The following is a 15,401-nucleotide window of genomic DNA, read 5'->3' as shown; positions in this document are numbered from 1 at the left end:
AAGACGTATGCTCCATCCATCTACGATGAGACAATACAGAAGATAAGAGATGAAATTAAAGATAGTTCAATTTGGGTTTCCATTGATGAGACTCCCGACAAAGAAGGTAGACTTGTTGGTAATGTAGTTATCGGTTTGTTAAGTGAACAATATTCTGAACGAATTCTTTTACATTGTGATGTTCTAGAAAAGTGCAATAACAAAACTATAGTTAAACTGTTCAACGAAGCTATGGGTATCCTGTGGCCAAAGGGTATTATGTACGATAATGTGTTATTCTTTATTAGCGATGCTGCCCCTTATATGGTCAAAGCTGGACAAGCATTATCTGTTGTATATCCTAAATTGACTCATTTTACTTGTGTGGCGCATGCATTTCATCGTGTGGCAGAAGTGGTCAGAGACAATTTCCCTAAAGTAGATTTGTTGATTTCATCAGTGAAAAAAGTATTTCTCAAAGCTCCCAGTAGAGTTAACGTGTTGAAAGAAATGTACCCTGAAATTCCATTGCCACCAAAGCCAATTTTAACTAGATGGGGTACATGGCTAGAAGCAGTTGAATATTATGCCGAACATATAGACTCTATTAACAATGTTCTCCTTGCATTGGACTCTGAAGATGCAGTCTCAATTGATACTGCGAAAACAGTTACCTGTGACATAAGTGTGAAGAATGACTTAGCTCACATTCAGCATACATTTTCATGCATCATAAAAACGCTCAAAAGTCTCCAAAATAGGCACCTTTCACTATCTGAAAGTTTTGAAATTATAAATAGTACTGTGGAACAACTGAATCGTGGTAGAGGTAAAGTTGCAGATGCAGTAAGAGCTAAGGTGGACACTGTACTTTCAAAAAACCCTGGATATGAAGAACTACAAAAGGTTGTTGCTGTGATGAGTGGTGAATCAACAGTGAAGATTAACTTGGACTTATCCCCAGCAGACATTGTGAAATTGAATTATGTACCAGTTACTTCTTGTGACGTCGAACGCTCTTTTAGTCAGTATAAATCTATCCTCAGAGACAATAGAAGAAGATTCACTTTTCAGCACTTGAAAGAAATGTTTGTAACCTATTGTTATGGTAACAGACAATAAAAATTGTGTTTTGTTGAAACTACATTGGAAGATAAGGTACGTCCATTATATTTTTTGTTTAGTTTGATTAAAATGTACCAATATTTAACGTACATAGTCATTTTTTTATAATTTTAAGTCCATATTTAATTCCATATTTTGGTAAAAATCCATATTTAATTCCATATTTTGGTAAAAATAACTACATATATATTTACATATTTCATATATTTTTAGTCCATATAAATCCGTTCCCTGGTAATTAGTGAGAGATGAAATTGTTTTTCCATTCAGCTTTCTTCTTCCAAGTGTTATGCATTTACCTCCCACTCTCTGATCTAATTTCTCAGTCCTGTGCCCATGCGCTTGGCGACATGGTTTATGCAGTCCTCTTTCATAATTTGGTATCATCATAAATGTTGAGTTGAGCCAAATGTTGCGATTTTTAGCATCTCCATCTGACAATATGGCGGTCTATCTAAATTTACATTTTTCAGAACGAGACCACAGCCACTCTGCTGCCACCATCTCCACTGCATAATGCATTAAGCAAAGCAAGAGAGACAGCCTACCTAGCTCAAATGGGATGGAACACACAAGAAAATTTATGAAAACAACAGGATTTTTTTTTGTGATGTATGGCTTTTTCGGTTATGTTGTGGTATATAACATTTGGAAGTTTTGTTGGTAATTATATTTTACATCATGTGAATTTCATAAAATTTATTACAAAAATGGAGACTGTATTTAATTCAATATGGCTACTATATTGGTTACAAATATGTTTGTAACATCATCAAGGCCTTCATATCATATCTTTAAAATAGCCTATTTTCTAAACTACAGAAATATGGTATTGGCCTCACTTTGTGAGTATACATTCTTTCCCTGATGGTGTTTTATGTTACAAACTACGATATTTTTAGTATTTAGTAATCAATACATTTATAATTTTAATGGAAGAAATAAATCCTATCTCCATCTGTCCTCTGTTAGTCTGTTACATAAACAAAGAGTTCACTGTTCATTCATCACGGTCTTCAATGCACTGCCTAATTATCTTAAAGCTTTGAAAAAAGGTTCAGAATAGAACTGATAAAATTTCTTCATATTCATACCTCCTACTCAACTCATGACTTGTTTATTCTTATAAACTGTATTAGCCTAGACAGGCGGCTATGTAGGTCTACTTATAATTTTGTACATCTTTTGACTTCTTCTTTATCACAAAGGTACACTGCTTATCAATAAATGAAATGTAATACATTTACATCTAACATTAACTATCCACTAGCACTGCATTTTTGTCTATTTTTCTGTACCTTTTCTTGAAACTGCACGCACACACCGATTTCTCTTGACTTCCTTGTATTTTTTCCAGAGCCAAGCAACTTCTAATGATTTATATTCATACTTTTCTCGTAACATACCTAGCATGTCATTTTCATTCAAAGAAAGCTCTGTTTGTGTGGAAGCATCACACATTTTATTTGAGAGATCACTGGTAAAGTCATCAAGTTCAGCTGACGCACAATCTTGCAGTAAAGAGTCACCATTACAGGATTGAAGTAACTTTTTCCGCAATACTTCATACTTTCTGGTGCTCAATTTTCTTTTTTACTGGAGGAGGCGGATTAGGAATATCGAACAGTGTGAACAGCATTCCACACTAACTTGTTCCTATTAGTGTTCCTAACTGCCCATCTTCGAAATGATTAGAGCACAGTTTTATATTATTATATAAATAGTCAATACTCTTATCCATTAAATATTTCCTTCCAAGGTTTATCAAGCACAATCTGTTCCTGAAAAAAAAAAAAAAGCATTAGATTAGATTAGTCTGCATAGACACGAGGGCTTTTCTGTAGCACGTGACACTGAAATTTCCAACTTGCATTTTTCTAAGTTCTGTAGTGTGGAAATCTGTGACAGGTTAGTTTAGGCTTTTGGTATGCCTTGCATATACTAAGTGAAGTGAAATGTACGTTTTGCGTTCATTTTTAAGTGTTCTACCTCTTTATTTTGCGTGTTAAACAGTCACTTTTAGGTTACCTACACTGATCAGTTCTTTCCAATTTTTAGTTACACTGACCAGCAAAAAAGTGGATCACCTAAGATTTTAAAGAACTATAATCATTTTATAGCTTATGCTTTAGGTTATTTTTTCTTCATTCTGACTAAGGCATATTGTAAAATGAAAAAAACATGTAACCTGTGCACTTCATCCTGTCATCAAAATGCTTTTTGTATGCAGTTTATTTTAAGTTCTAAAGTGTTGTAATTTACACAAAATTTCAAGTAATCCATTTTGTGGCTTACATTAACAAATGATTAAGCCACTGTAACTGTTACTGTGCGCGTATTATGTCCTCCATGCTAACCACCAGATCCTGAGATTCCACTTCTCCTACATATGCACAGATGTTCAATAGGATTTAAGTCCGGCTGCATCCCGATGTCACGAAGGCAGTGAGCAGCATGGAGGGGGATGGTTATGCAAAGGGAATTACACGGTCCGCTAACACCTCCACTATATATTGGTGCGCCTCCATCGACGAAAACAAGTTTTGCTTGAGTTCAAAAACTGATATCGCTCAAACCATGACAGAATCATCCAAACAGCGTTCTTTCGGGAAAGTTGCAAGGCAAATATTGCTCCCCACTCTCTCATTCTCTAACATCAGATAACCGAAAGCAAAATCGCGATTCACCCGTGAACGGCACCATTGACCACTAGTCCACAGTCCAATTCTGGTGTTGACGCATGCACTGTAATCACACTGCCCTGTGCTGATGGTGAAATTACAGTCTTTTTGAGGCCAAATTGGCTTCCTGGAGTCTTCGTGTACCATTTCTCTCCTCACAGTGATGTTCCTCACTGTTTCGAGATGCTTTCCGGCCTGGACCGCAGTCGTGTGGAGATATTGCAAGATACAGAGAATCAGAAACCTGTCCTCCTTGGTTGATGTAGATCTACCACGGCCTGATTCTGGTTGTCTGAGGTTGGTTCCCAGTTCACAGAATCACTGTAGGACACATAGAATGCTTCTACGATAGCATTAACCGCATAAAGAATGATTCATCCATCTTCAACGAACATGACAGCTCTCGCAATGTCGTCTCAAATAAGAGGCATTTTAACTTATCAAATTGAAAACAGAAACTGAAGAAACATTTTGATTTACGACAGACAATGTGCGATGCATTGATAATTCATTAATAGGGCCACCACACAATTGTAAAACATGAAAGTTTCATTACTGGTCTGTGTCGTAAAATCATAAATCATACAGTCTAAAGGTTAGGGATACAAAGTGGCTCACGAGGTGGTCTGGCATTTTATAACATTATGTTCATCTCCAAAAATTTTGAATACATCCATAGGCGGAGAGAGAACAGTTTCCTTGGGGGACAAAGCAAAACCATAGAATTCCCATAACGCAGTTATGGTGTCATCATTTACGTCCTCCCGTCAACACCTGTGGAGTAACGGTTAGCGCATCTGGCAGCAAAATTAGATGGCTCGGGATCGATTTCCGGTTGGGACAAGTTACCTAGTTCAGGTTTTTTCCGGGGTTTTCCCTCAACCCAATATGAGCAAATGCTGGGTAACTACCAGTGCTAGACCCCGGATTAATTTCACCGGAATTATCACCTTCACCTCATTCAGACGTTATATAACCTAAGATGGTGATAAAGCTTCGTAAAATAACCTACTAAAAAAAAATTACGTCCTCCCCTCATTGTAGCTTGACCGTGGTACAGTACAGCGTATCAGATTATGACCATTTATTAGTATAGGGCTTGAACTGTAGATCTGCTATAAATTATAATAGGGCATAATTTAAAACAATCTCCCTCTTTTTCTCTCTTGTACACAAACACATGCATACATCAATAAAACTACGTACCGGTATCACTGCTAAAGGAAATATTTTTATCTTTAGCTTTCCTGAAGATATCTAATTTTGTGTTGTTTGGGTACAGGGAGACAAGTCATAAAAATGAGTTTGGAGACAAATTAAAATTAAACTTGGAACCCTTATTGCAAACAACTTTCTACACAAATAAAACACATCAACTGCTAGTATTCTTTTGATTTTTGCACACTCACTTGTATAATTTAACTGAGTGTTCATCTGGGGAACAAAATTCCATCTGCACAAAAAAAAAAAAAATGACTTATCTGAACACCACAGAATTATTTTATTTAATCCCGTCTTTAAGTTTACACATTATACTCGGATCACTTTTCTTTTTTCTGCATTTTTGTGCAATATGTTATTCATATTTCTCTGTGGCGGTTGAACACCTGCAGACTTTTAACACACGAGTACAGGATGTTACAAAAGAAACATTACAATGCTTCCATTCCACAAATGAGGTATAGAAATTCTTATACATTCAAAAATTTAAAATAAATATTGTCCAGACAATGATCTGAAGACATTAACTCGTCAATTTAAGCGCAAAAACTTAATCATAAACAAAAGAAAATTCAATATTTTGTAACGTTAATAAAAGAAAGAGTTTAGACAAGTTTGGGGGGCAGTGCCCCCCCATGCCCCTCCATCATAACTCCGCCTATGAATACATTTCTCTTTGGTCATAAAACCTATTCAATTTAATAATACTCTCTCTAAATTGGTGGTTTATTATAGATGATTCGATTTTTACAAAGTGATCCACTTTTTTGCCGGTCAGTTTATTTTCTAATGTTTTAAAGCCAACTGACGTCCTATATGAATTCTTCATATTCCTAACTAGGTCTACCTTCTCTCTGAAAATTACACCATTTTTCCATTTTTTTTTTGTCAAAAAAACCTTCAGTGTCGTGTGCTATAGAAAACCCAAAATGAGATTTACAGCATTACCAGTACTGTAATGTTATCCATATTACGGTAATAATAATTTATTTATTTAATCTGGCAGAGCTAAGGCCAGTAGGCCTTCTCTTCCACCCAGCCACACTCCAATTCTAATTGAATACAATAAGGTTACAGTAGTTATTACAGTAATATCTAGGTCGTAAAACAAGATGAAAGTGAATAATGAAAGTAAAAGTAAACAATGAAGGTTAGAGGGAAGCCAGAGAGAAAAAGACCTTTGGGGAGGCCGAAACGTAAATGGGAGGATAACATTAAAATGGATTTGAGGGAGGTGGGATATGATGAGAGCCTGGATTAACCTTGCACAGGACAGGGACCGATGGAGGGCTTATGTGAGGCAGCAATGTACCTGCTGTTTCCTTAAAAGCCATAAGTAGATAAGTAATGTTTGTGAGACAGTAACTTAATAACCACTGATAAGAAATAATAATAATGATGAGAAAGCTCAAATCATTGACAACCAACTGACTGAGCACGGTGCGAGTGGAGCAGTAACGTGTACAGTATCTTCTCGGTAGTAGAGGCGTCTCGTAGGTCGACGCCTGTTTATCATGGAAAGAAACGCGTTAAAGTGAAGGCCTCTGACACCAACAAACAATTTTAATTCTGAATGGGAAGCAACAGACTTCATGGAATGTAGCAAAGTTCTGTGCAGATTTTTCGAATTATTGGAAGAGATAAATTTGTTTCTGGAAATGAGTGGAGAACTTGTTGCACAGCTGGAAAATACAAATTGATCACAGATAATTATGTTGTGGAGTATCAAGCTTTAAACAATATGCTGTCATTATGGGAATGTCGACTGTCCAATGGCGATTCTGGTCATTCTCAGGTTGGCACGTGTGGTCCAGGACTCTGATTTCTTAGAGACGGGCCGTTATCTTGAAAATCTCCAGTTGTTTTCTTATGAATGACTTTGAAGACAGATTTCAAGATTTAAGTCGCCTAAAAACGGATTTCGATCTATTTGCTATACTGTTTACAATAAATATTGATGATACTCCCAAAGATGTCCAACTGAACTAAACAACTTGAAATGTGCCATTGAGCTGGCTGACAGTCACAGGAACAGACGTAGTTTGCTAGACTTTTACAGCCCATTTCGTAAATCAAGATTCCCTCGTCTCCATAGGCTTGAGGCAGCTTTAATTTCAATGTTTGCTTCGGCCTCTGTGTGTGAAGCTTCATTTTCAGCTATGAAACGTAACAAAGGCCCTGAAAGAGCCACCCTCAGTGATCATAACTTAAAGTGTGCATTACGGGTTCAGAGTTGTGTTTCATTATGTCCAAATATAGTTCATTTCGTATAAACCAAAAGATGTCAAAAAGCAAGAGTGTGTGCCGATTAAATCTGAAAGTGTGACTCTTAATTGAGATATGTATCCATTGCACAATTTAGATCACTTTAATTTGAAACCATCTTTCCAGTATTATCGTTGAATTTGTCAATATGTTTTGTTTATATTTTACAACATGCCCAGTGTGTAGGACCTTTATTTATAAATTGCTAACTTTCACTGACAATGTATTGTTTCCTTCTTATATAACTACACTTAAAAAGATGTTGCAAGTATATGCTACAATTATAGTTATATTGGTTCAATGTATTTGTATTTCTATAATGTAGACTATTTACATTTAGTTGTTTATGCTCGACCATGCCGAATGTAGTAATTATACACCTGATAGCAGTCCTTTAATGCATGTCATTAAAGTACACCTATTCATTAAAGTTCAGGTTTTCGATTATTCTCGGATATGCAATCGAAAGACGAGGGAAACGTCACAGAGGCTGGAAATCCAATACTGTCGCAGAAGGTTATGTTCTGTTACTATAATAATTAGCATTAATTGTAAATAATATTCAAATAAATTCAATTATTTGTCATCTCGTTTTCCAATTCTAAATCAATTTCCAGGTTATATCAAAATTAGTTCATGTTATTCATGTTAGGAATTCAAGAATGGATATCAGGCAAAGGTAAACATGTTCAAGGATGAGAATGGTGACTTGCTTGCAGATGCTCATTCAATCCTGAACAGATGGAAAAACTATTTGGGACAACTACTAAATATACATAGGCCAAATACAAATGATCGGGACGAAATTGAAATACAAACTGCTGACCCATTTATACCCGAACCCACACTTTCTGAAGTCGAAATTGCGATAGAAAATCTGAAAAATTATAAGTCTCCAGGTATCGATCAAATTCCAGCAGAATTAATACAAGAGGGTGGAAGCGCATTATCTAAAGAAATTTATAAGCTTGTACTTGCTATTTGGGAAAAGGAAATTGTACCAGATCAATGGAAGGAGTCCATAATCGTACCTATCTTTAAGAAGGGGGACAAGACTAACTGTAGTAACTTTCGAGGAATATCACTTTTGTTGACATCGTACAAAATTTTGTCCAATATTCTTTTGAGAAGATTAACTCCATATAGGCTATAGATGAAATTATTGGGGATCATCAGTGTGGTTTTAGGCGTAATAGATCAACTATTGACCAGATATTTTGTATTCGACAGATAATGGAGAAAGAATAGGAGTATAAGGGTACAGTGCATCAGTTATTCATAGATTTCAAAAAGGCATATGACACGGTTAAGTGAGAAGTTCTATATGATATTCTTATTGAATTTGGTATTCCCAAGAAACTAGTTCGATTAATTAAAATGTGTTTCAGTGAAACGTATAGCAGAGTTCGTATAGGTCAGTTTCTGTCAGATGCGTTTCCAATTCACTGCGGGCTAAAGCAAGGAGATGTACTATCACCTTTACTTTTTAACTTTGCTCTAGAATATGCCATTAGGAAAGTCCAGGATAACAGAGAGGGTTTGGAATTGAATGGGTTACATCAGCTGCTTGTCTATGCGGATGACGTGAATATGTTAGGAGAAAATCCACAAACGATTACGGAAAACACGGGAATTTTACTGGAAGCAAGTAAAGAGATAGCTTTGGAAGTAAATCCCGAAAAGACAAAGTATATGATTATGTCTCGTGACGAGAATATTGTACGAAATGGAAATGTAAAAATTGGAAATTTATCTTTTGAAGAGGTGGAGAAGTTCAAATATCTGGGAGCAACAGTAACAAGTATAAATGATACTCGGGAGGAAATTAAACACAGAATAAATATGGGAAATGCCTGTTGTTATTCGGCTGAGAAACTTTTATCATCCAGTCTGCTGTCAAAAAATTTGAAAGTTAGAATTTATAAAACAGTTATATTACCGGTTGTTCTTTATGGTTGTGAAACTTGGACTCTCACTTTGAGAGAGGAACATAGGTTAAGGATGTTTGAGAATAAGGTGCTTAGGAAAATATTTGGGGCTAAGCGGGATGAAGTTACAGGAGAATGGAGAAAGTTACACAACACAGAACTGCACGCATTGTATTCTTCACCTGACATAATTAGGAACATTAAATCCAGATGTTTGAGATGGGCAGGGCATGTAGCACGCATGGGCGAATCCAGAAATGCATATAGAGCGTTAGTTGGGAGGCCGGAGGGAAAAAGACCTTTAGGGAGACCGAGACGTAGGTGGGAGGATAATATTAAAATGGATTTGAGGGAGGTGGGATATGATGATAGAGAATGTATTAATCTTGCTCAGGATAGGGACCAATGGCGGGCATATGTGAGGGCGGCAATGAACCTCCGTGTTCCTTAAAAGCCAGTAAGTAAGTAAGTTATTCTGTAGATTATAACAAGGTCAATGACATTATTGTTCCTCGGAAAAAATCAATATTTTCGCGTCTGCGCACATCTCACAATTTACAAGCGATGCACAAGGTCACTTCCACTCTTCAGTTAGATATGAATAAAATGAATACTTCTGAATAATTTCAAGTTAGAAATATGGTCGAGCATAAAAAGTCGTATGAAACTTGCCTATAATGGTAATTAAGATGCTCGTATGAAAATTATGAAACTTACTTGCGCTCGTTTCATAAACAAACATACTCGCCTCTTAATTACTATCATTATAGGCTCGATGCATAATGTACTATTAGGCTTTAGGCGTAATTTAGTGTTGGCACAAGCTGTTTATCAAAGTGCATGATGTATTCTTCTTTACTATCCAATCATCTACAGCGTAATGGTAAACTCAACTACAGATTACAGAGGCAAGCAGGCTGCCAGTGCACTACATTCTGCGCCGACAAAGATCCTGCACCTTGCGCACAGAAGTAACACAGCGTGCTTGCGACTTGGTTGATGGTGACTTAAACATTTATCCGTATAACCATTAAACATTGGGAAACTTGAAACAACTATTATTAACGAGAACTGCTTGAAAAATATTTCCTTAGTCGATTCTTAAATTGGTTTGATGTCTGACATATCTCGGTAGGGAATTCCAGAGTTGAGGAACAGCCGCATTGAAAGAAGATGAGCATGAGGATGTTCGGCGGCAAGGACAATGCTGAGGAGTGCTGTGATCGTGTGTCTAGATTATGTGGTGGATCAATTTTGAAAACGAGATAGACAAGAGTGGAGAAATGCAATACATGAAAGAAGAGGAAATGTCAGTGGATTTTTTTGTGATCTTCTAGATGGAGCCGGGACAACATTTCGAGGGATGGTGTTATGTGATCAGCCCGGCGAATATTGCAGGCAAAACATTGCAGTCTCTGCATCAAAGTAACACTTAGACCAGTAAACAGAATATCACAGTAATTGAAGTGGCGCATCATGAGTGTTTGCACTAAAATCTTTTTCAGGAAAAAGGGAAGAAAGTTCTTCAATTGGTTAAACAAGTGGATTAGTAAGAATACTTTCTTAGAAGTTTCTGCAACTTGAATGTTCCAATTTAAACTTTTATCCATATAAGGTTCATTTACTTACTGAACGGAATTTCGGTGCCATTTATTTTAATCGGAGACACATTTGATATAGTAATAGTGCTTAACAAACGTCAATGACCACAATTATTGACTGTGATTTTTATGGATTTAGTTTAAGTCGGAATTTCCGTGTCCATATCCAAATTGAGTCGAGATCGTCATTAATTTTAGATATTGCATAATTTATTTTGTCAGTGTGGAATTTTATGTATATTTGAAGGTCGTCTGCGTAGAAATGGTGTCGGCAGTACCAGTACTTTAAAGATTGTAGTTTGTATAGACTGAAAATAATAGAAGCCCAAGAAATGATCCCCCCTAACCTCACGGTCTGCCAAGAGAAAGAACAATTTCCAGCTATCACATTTTGTTGGCAGCCATTAAGGTGAAAGGCAAACCACAGGACATGTTCTTCTAGGTGTAGGCGTCTGAGTTTACAGATTAACAGGTCAACGTCTACAGAACTGAAGTCAAGTAAAGTCATTATTGTCAATTTACGTCTGTCCCAGGCCTCACACAGATCTTCCATGACTTTAAGTAATGCAACACTTGTGTTATGTCTGACCCTGAAACTTGAGTAGAAAAGTTTGTACTCGTTTAAGTAGTCTGTCAGTTGCTTGTGTACAATGCTTTGGATAAGACAGAATGATGATAGGTCTACGGTCATGAGATGTCTGTGGTTTAGTCTTGGGAAGTGGGTGGACAAAAGTGACTTTCCATTGTTGTGGGCAAGTCGAAGTCATAATTGAGGCATTGAAAATGTGAGTCACAGTCGGTAATATTACCTCCATTATTTTGTTTAATAACGAAATGTTGCCGTGGTCCGGTCCTTCTGTTGTAGGTAGTTGTGTTTCCTTTCAAGGCTTTCTTCACGTCAGATTGTGTAATGTACGAAAAGTGAAATTTTTCTCTTGAGGAGATGGTCCATAGATTAAAGTTCAGCAATTGTTTGCTGTTTGTTGATGGAGCTAGGGATTGTACGGTGAGTTTTCGTAAAGTGGTCATTGAGACATTCCAGTGAGATTTAGTTGCAGTCTACCTGGATAACAGTATGTATAGTGTAAAATTCCAACTAACATACACACTAAAGTAAATCAAAATCATTTTACAGAGTTCTGGCGTTTTCTCCTGGTTGTTGCTACAATTAAAAGCACTGCATACTGACCCTTTGCAGGGAGTCATTTTAGGATTAACTTCGTATCAAAATACTGTAGAAAAAGTCTTCTGCAATAAGAATTGTTTATTAAGTGTAGTCATGACTAGCATGTGCTTATTATCTACTGTCTTTTCTGACCGAACTACATAGAACGAAGCTTACTGGTCATCACAAAGGCAACATTAAATGATTCGAGTTTCATGACTGTGAACACCAGTCAAGATGGAGAACAATAATTATAATCCAGCTGAAAACCATGAAGGTATAAACAACGTCCTTCCAGGTAAAGCGAAGAGTATGACAGAATCACTGAAGAAGACTTCTGGCCAAAGGGAGTCTATGTAAGACAATTCATTTTTCATCAACAACAGTTTAATGGCGCATGACTTTGAGGAGAAATCAAATTTAAGCAAATTCCAACTGAATAATGCTGTACAACATAGGATTAAAAAACGCCCTCACAATGTCGTCAAAGGACATTACTGAAGACTAAGACTTATAATGCTAACAGAAACCATGCTAGTAAATATAGTCGATCTACCAGGCCTTTATGCAGTTCATGCACTCACCCAAGGAAATCAAAGAGGCAGCTCATCTGCCCTGGAAGGAATGCGGAGTTGGGGGTAGTTTCGTAATAGTAGTGGAGGGGGTGGATGGAGAGAGAGAAAGTTTGAAAATAGAAATACAATGTGGCATGCATTATAAAAACATTGACTGACCAATTCTGTGTCGCATTACAATGGAGTAGGTAGCTAATTTTGAATCACTTTCATCATCATCATCATCATCATTGCTCCTATCATCACTATCGTCTTCTTTATCCAAAGAAATAATCAGATTATCCACTACTGCAGGCACAGTATTATGCCGAAATCTATATTGGCTCTCCACTTTTAATGTATGTTGACAATAACCCTTCCAGTTCTCTTTGGGACAATCCCAGTTTCTTTCCTAATTTTCTTTTCTAATTTGTTTTAACGTAATTCAGACAAACCAGTGTGCAGTAATATGCTGCGTGTTTAGTGCCTGAGTAACTAAATGTGTAAGACTCTTATTCTTGGCTTCATTATCACACGTTTCTATTACTTTCGCTATTATTTCACGTACTTGAGAATGAATTACCTTCTTTTTCTTAGGAGCCGGCATGAGTAGGTACACTTAAGTCTAAATTTAGTTGCTATATACAGATACGCTTAGAGATACACTTAGTCTCTCTATATATATATATGCAAACTCTACACACGAAAATTTTATTGCTACGTCTTAGCCTTGAATATATATTTACATCAGCAATTCTATTAACCAGAGAAAACAAATGTTCACCTCCATCTTTCACATATAAATGGAGAGAAATGTTTTTTGAAGAAAATAGGCCTAAAAAGGGGATTAGGGTCATTCCATAGTTACACACGTAACATTTTTGAAGTAATTAACTATGATCTTTGCTGGATATTTAATTGAATACTTAGTAGTTCATAAAATATATATTACTGTCTTTTAACATAAGCATTCCTAAATATTAACACAAATTCTTAATGAATAGGAATAATTAATAATGTAAAAAATATGAAATACTGTATGCCACTTGATTTATTACCAAAATGGAAAATGTTCATATTATTGTGCCAAATGACATAAATGCATTCAGTTGTTTTCCATATAATTAAGACACTTGTTTAGTACATGTAACTGCTAAATCACGAACTTAAAATATCTTGGAGCAACAGTAACAAGTATAAATGATACTCGGGAGGAAATTAAACACAGAATAAATATGGGAAATGCCTGTTATTATTCGGTTGAGAAGCTTTTATCATCCAGTCTGCTGTCAAAAAATCCGAAAGTTAGAATTTATAAAACAGTTATATTACCGGTTGTTCTGTATGGTTATGAAACTTGGACTCTCACTTTGAGAGAGGAACATAGGTTAAGGGTGTTTGAGAATAAGGTGCTTAGGAAAATATTTGGGGCTAAGAGGGATGAAGTTACAGGAGAATGGAAAAATTTACAAAACACAGAACTGCACGCATTGTATTCTTCACCTGACATAATTAGGAACAATAAATCCAGACGTTTGAGATGGGCAGGGCATGTAGCATGTACGGGCAAATCCAGAAATGCATATAGAGTGTTAGTTGGGAGGCCGAGACGTAGATGGGAGGATAATATTAAAATGGATTTGAGGGAGGTGGGATACGATGATAGAGACTGGATTGATCTTGCTCAGGATAGGGACCAATGGCGGGCTTATGTGAGGGCGGCAATGAACCTCCGGGTTCCTTAAAAGCCAGTAAGTAAGTATAATACATTACTTCTTCTAAAGACTTGTATACTATGCCTACACTTCTTGTTATACAAAACAACACTAGATTACACTAAAATGCACGGTCCACGGTTTACAACCATATGTGGTGATATTTCCTGTATAATGTCATGACGAATATACCAATGTGTCAGCCATTTGTAGTACTTCCCTTCCTTGGACATCACAGACACTTTCACTTCTTCGCCACCACAAGCTTTTGTAACTTCACCTGTATATTTGATGTCATTTTTTTACTACATCAACGACTAGGTTATTTAGTGTCAATGGGATTGGTGATAGCGAAATGGTATTTGGTGAGATGAGGCCGAGGATTCGCCATAGATTACCCGACATTTGCCTTACGGTGGGAGAAAACCTCGGAAAAAACCCAATCAAGTAATAGCCCAACTTAATTCTTGAAAATACTATCAAAAAATGTTCAAAATGTATAAACACTTATATCAATAGAACAACTACTATAGATTTAAAAAGGCCTATGTTTTAGAATTGCTAAATGATACCTAGGGTGAGTTAATTGATGTTATTAAATAAAACGATTTTAAATTAATATCAGAAATTTAGTACCATTTATCTAATGTGCCAATAATCACGTCAATTTATTTATACATAGGCCTAGTATGGTGGCTATCTACTTACCATAAAAATGTACTGTATAAGCTTGTTTTTTTTTTATATGAAATAAATTAACATAAAGCAATTTTTGTAAGTTTTTAATTCAAGGAATTAAAAAATAATAAATATTTTATACGAACTCTAGGCATAAATTAAATGTTTTATGCTAATTTTAGGCCTACACACTATATTTTGACAACAATTGTTATTGTTTAGTCAACTGTCCAAAGAAAGGTGTGAACCTCACAAGTGATACCAAGAAGGCACCATTTATGAGGCAACTAGGCCAGGAGATAATGGGGTAGCGTGACCAGTTCTTTTCCCCCTTACAACAGTTATGGAACACTTATTTTCAAGAGTGTTTAACCTACAGTATATGTACATTGAAAAAAACGCACAGGTGCGTGTGCACACACACACACACACACACACACACACACACACACACACACACACACACACACAATTATCTAAATCAACAAT

At 36.2% G+C, this 15,401-nt stretch overlaps 1 long non-coding RNA gene across 1 annotated transcript in view; it reads right to left on the bottom strand.

Annotated features, from left to right (window-relative positions):
• Window positions 1–1,772: 1,772 nt before the first annotated feature.
• LOC138697131 (uncharacterized) overlaps window positions 1,773–15,401 on the bottom strand; it is a 51,931-nt gene continuing 38,302 nt past the window's right edge. The window contains exon 3 of the long non-coding RNA XR_011331531.1: window positions 1,773–2,885. This is a non-coding gene — a long non-coding RNA (uncharacterized lncRNA). The remainder of the gene's footprint in view (window positions 2,886–15,401) is intronic.

Source organism: Periplaneta americana, chromosome 3 (genome assembly GCF_040183065.1).
Source record: "Periplaneta americana isolate PAMFEO1 chromosome 3, P.americana_PAMFEO1_priV1, whole genome shotgun sequence".
NCBI classification, from domain to species: domain Eukaryota; kingdom Metazoa; phylum Arthropoda; class Insecta; order Blattodea; family Blattidae; genus Periplaneta; species Periplaneta americana.
The sequence above is the reverse complement of the archived record's forward strand: the minus strand, read 5'-3'. Positions and strand labels throughout refer to the sequence as shown.